This window comes from Leuresthes tenuis, unplaced genomic scaffold (genome assembly GCF_036924035.1).
Source record: "Leuresthes tenuis unplaced genomic scaffold, fLeuTen1.0.hap1 SCAF_5, whole genome shotgun sequence".
Lineage (NCBI taxonomy): Eukaryota > Metazoa > Chordata > Actinopteri > Atheriniformes > Atherinopsidae > Leuresthes > Leuresthes tenuis.
Window position 1 is genome coordinate 21,634,838 of NW_027325359.1, and position 5,138 is coordinate 21,639,975.

At 38.9% G+C, this 5,138-nt stretch overlaps 1 pseudogene; it reads left to right on the plus strand.

Annotated features, from left to right (window-relative positions):
• Positions 1–4,961: 4,961 nt before the first annotated feature.
• Positions 4,962–5,138, plus strand: LOC140308065 (U2 spliceosomal RNA; annotated as a pseudogene).

Sequence of the window (5,138 nt, forward strand, 5' to 3'; positions counted from 1 at the left end):
AACTGTCCACTGGTTCACGTCCGAGGGCCCTTCCTGGCACAATGCGCACTTGTAGCGGTGTTCTTTTTATGGCCATAGTGTCACTTTGCACCTCGGCCCACCCGCTGCACTGAGCACTCTTCAGCCCTTTTAAATGGTATAACTTTACACTACCGCACGCTCCAGCGAGCACCATTCAAGCAACAACTTTGCACTCCAGCTTCGAACATTGGCACAGTCGCAACAAGTAAGGCGACTCTACTCAGAGAAGTCACTCTGCACAGTAATAAGATTTCTTTTGCACAGACAGAAAGGGCTTCATCCGCAAAGGTAAAGGCTGCCAAAAATAGAAACAACTCATTAGTGCTGCTCAACGTTGTACTTTGCAGTAAAAGAAAGAACAAATCTAAAGATTCAGGAATCCGAGAATAAGCTTACTTCCATGAGTTCTTCACGATTTCGGATTTTGCTATAAAATGAATTCCTTCACTCAAACTAAATTAAAACTGCTAAACCGCTAATCTGTTACATGCAAGGCAGATGTCAAATTCACCGAAATAGGATCTAAGGGTATTTGGCCAATCGAGCTGTAGCAGCTTCGGTAAAAGAGTATAAGTTGAAGAGTTTGTGAATAAAGGTGTGCGCACACATAGTGAGTTGTAGGAAAATAGGCAGGGAGCAATGCCGGCTGGGGTATAGGTTCTTGTATGTTGTCTGACTGTTTGATTTGAATGTGTTGTGTAAGTGTCCTGTTGAATGTTACATGTTTGGGCTTTGACACGCTTCACTGTGGTTGTTAACTGTGTGGTGTGTCCTGAAATGTTATATGTTTGGGCTGTGTGACATGCTTAATGCTTTTCAGTAGCAACCCACTTATTCATATATAGCAACTGACAACATAAGAAGTCCGGACATACTTTGATAGTAGTTGTAGAAGTATCCTTATTGATAATAGATAAACTAATTCATAGTGATAGAACAGTAGATGAACAGGTGCCTGCACATGTCTCATGAAAATAAAATGGGTGTATGATTGCTGACGGCAGAGCAATACTGCCAAACTTATGAGTTCTTGTGGCAAACTTGATTCAGTGTCTTGACGTGTATACGCTGTTTCGCTGACTTGTCACAAGAAACAAAGTGTGTTTGATAAGATCCGACCATTTTATTACGGGAGGATCAGTATGTATGGATTCTGATGTGACTGATAAACTCATTCGTATCTTAAGCATAATCTAATACGTGAGACAACGCCCTGGCACACAATCAAAAAAAAAAAAAGAGAGAGCGGTTTTGTGTCCCCACAGTCCATAATGTAGAAAAGAGAGAAAAAAGCCTTTCTGATTTGTTGTGTGTGCTCACAGTGCAGAGTGTAGAGAAAAGAGAGAAAAGAAAGCCGTTTTGGTGTCACGGGTGTTGTGACTTACACACACACATTTCTGAATTGAGAAAGGAAATTATTTTAGAGGAAGCACTAGAGTTTAGATCCCACATTTGTTGATAGGCATTCATTTAATTTTTCTTTTAATCAGTTTTAAAGTGAATACTAACTGAGAAATGAAAAAGGTGAAGAGTTTAGAAGCTTGGTTCAAGAGCAAAACTTGGTTTATGATCAGCTGAGTCTCTAAACAGAACAGCAAAGGGCTTCATCGAACATTTAAAAAAGATTCAGATTGTTAGAATATCCAGAATTTATAGGAATGGTGGTGATTACTCTTATTTTCTAGAATGGAAATAACTGCACCATGTCTGTTTTATGAATTTAAGGGGCTAAAAAGTTTTGTTCTCGTTTTTCTATGATTATCCGAATGTATGTGAGAGTCAAAACAGACAGAAGGGTTACGGCCGAGCGCTGGACCTTCCAAAAAAGATGAGACAGGCTGGACCCGTGCCATACTAGTTAAGGCCTGCCTGTGGATAACAGGTTCTTTAAACTCTCACACACACAAACTCACACACGTTCGCACACATACACCCATACACACACACATTCTTGAACTTGCTGCAAGATTAAACCTTTGCATTAACTGACTCCAGCAACTCTGAGTCTCATTGAGAGACTTTTCTCAACAATTGGGTCCTCAAACCAGATCTCAACGTTTTTTCCGCTGTCCAGGGTCGGAGCTGAAACCGTGCACAGTACTCCTAATGAAAGACCCCCTGCTGAATTGCGGTAATTAGGGGCCAGTGTCCACTGAAAGGGGGAAAAAGGGACGAGATCGTACTTTTGAATCAATGGCCAGAAGCCATTGGCAGTGCAGGCATCAACAATAATGGTGTTATTTCACCCATTAACACTTAAGGTACCTCATGCAGTGGCTGTGATATGGTTACTTAACAAAATATCTTTACCAGACATCTCTCCTACATAACAGTTCTTCTTTCACAGCCACACCTTGTTGTCGAGAGATGTGCTACACTTAATCCATCCACACTGCTACCTACCCCACAGATGGAAAGCCAGAAATAACCATCAGTGTTTTACCCAGGCCAGACTTAACTGATATACGTTATGAAAATGCAGAAATAACTATATTTATTCAACAGATCAAGGAAAAAAACCCTGATGGCACAAATGCTACAGGATTTGCAGTAGTAACAGAAACTGAAGTTTTCTTAAAACAACCACTACCAAAAAATTACTCTGTTCAAGCAGTCGAATTGGTAGCTTTAACTGAAGCTTGTAAATTAAATAACAAAAAGGTTGTTAACGTTTACACTGACAGTCAGTATGCCTTCTCAACTGTACATGTGTTAACACAGCATTGGAAAAACAGGTATGTTGACATCCACAGCTAAATGTATAAACTACAAATATTTTAGCATTATTAGATGTTATTCAATTGCCATCTACAATAGACTCGTATGAATGACCGGAAGGAAAACCATACTGCCAAAGAATTTGTTTAAATATGCTGCAGTATTGAGCCACGGACCATGTCATGTCTCAACAGGAGGGATGGAAGCAATAATGAACCAGGTTTTTACAGCATATGGTTTTACTAATTATTAAAAACATTTTTTTAGAATAAATAAATGAATAAAGTTTTGTCTAGCAGGTCAAATATGTGCAAAATACATTCCACAGGGCAATCTAAGACCAAAACGAAGATAATTCCCTAAGCCAGTGTATCTTTTTCAACATATTTGTTTGGATTTCATTATTTCATTATTTTGTAGATTTCATTGAACTAAATTAATGTTAAGGGAAACGATTCTGCTCAGTGACAACAGAGGTTTTTACCAAATGGTCTGAAATATTTCCATGTGCACAAGCAGATGCACTCTCAGTAGCAAAATCACGCGTAAAATAACTCATTTCTAGATTTGAAATTCCTGAAAAGATCTTCAGTGATAATTTGACACACTTTGTAAACAATGTCATCTCACTGATGGCAAAGAACTTAAAATAGACCTTAGAAACCACTGTGATATAGAAGGTTTCGCTAACACATTGGAATTGTTTTACTATTTACATATGCATGTGCAGTGAAGAATTGCTTGCTGCTGATAAATGCAAAGAAGAACAGCTTACACATAAATGCTCACATATAGGCTGCTGAATGCAATGAAGACCTGCTTATCCAGTAAAGTTCAATGTCAATGTGTAATATTCAATTAGGATTTGCAAAACAGTGAAGTTAAACAATGAATGGGTCCATAGTCGGTATGAGAAGACTACAAGAATATTTACCTGGGTGTACGTTCAAACAGAGATGAGAAAATTGCGATAAATTATTGTTTGTTTGTTTGTTAGTATGTATATGAATGTTATGTGTATAAACTGTGTTGAGTTGTAGTTACTCAGTAGTGTCTCAGTGAAACAACCGACGGGGGAAGCCTTGCGGTGACAACAAAAGCAGTGTTTTACTGATCAGTCAAGTTGCTCCAGTGTACTCCATACAAACTGGTTGGCTACTGAAGGGATAGAAAATGGGGAATACTTGTTTTAAAGCAAACAAGGAATTAGATGGGAAAAATACATGTTTTAACGGGACCCAGACAATATTAAATACTCAGACAGATGGGAGAAGAAGTGTAGTTTTGTAGGAAATCACAAAATTATTACATAAAATGAGTGAAATCAATTGAAGAATGCCTTTCTGAAGAGCTGTTTACCACAGATGAGCAGCTTTGCGACCAAGCACATTGTAGATCGCTTTACTGCCAAAATGATCTAGTTTAATGGATTGGTTTAGACATGCATAACAGCATTTTAAGAACAAAGAGAGAAACAAAAAGGGACAACGCTTCATGGTGGAAGGTGATGTATAAATAACTGTGTATATGATGAAGGAGAGACCATTTGAGCAGCACAGCCATTTCGCAGCACAGGGACAGCAGTCCAAGTTAAAGGATCTCCCATGTGGTATCACCTTTCACACTGTGTCAAGGCATCAAAAGAAGAAAAAATCACCAAACTCAAGGACAAAGAGACGAAGACTCCGGTGAACGAAGAGAGAGGACTTACAAACCAGAAATACAAAAGGATGCTCGATATCAAGATCCAGAAGAAGAGGCTAACAATGCCACGAACACTTACGATGCTGGGAATGATGCCAGCAATGAACAGAGAAGAAGATTCAGTGTCATCAATCTGCAACACGTGCCTCTAATGAGGGGGTGAATATAGAATCCTCAACGATTACAACGTCTCTGGGAACTGTGACAACAACAAGGTTTAAACCATTTTGATATATATTGTAACCTATTGGCTAAGGAATAGTGCTGAAAATGAGGTAAATCTAATCCACCACTGTCCTTGGTCTTCTGTAGGGTTTTTAAACTAAAACGTGGTGGTTTGTTTTTCCACAGAAATTTGGAGATGCATGAATCTAGTGACTTAAACCAAGTAGCAGATGGTTTTATGGGGATCATTGAGAACAAATAGTTAACTTTTGGTAGTATCATCATTTTAATGGTTGTAACTCTCCCCATAAGTGATATAGGTAAGGACTTCCAACGAGAGAGATCGTCCTCTACTCTCTTTACTAATTGCACATAATCCATCTGTACTTATCAGTTTAATATGTGATATGTCTATGCAAGGACTACATATTAAATGGATTTTTATCAATAGGAGTTGAAAAAGGAGCTTGCTCCGTTCACTCCAAGCATCGACCCGGTGCTGCAGTGCCGCTGGGAACGGTGCGCTCTCC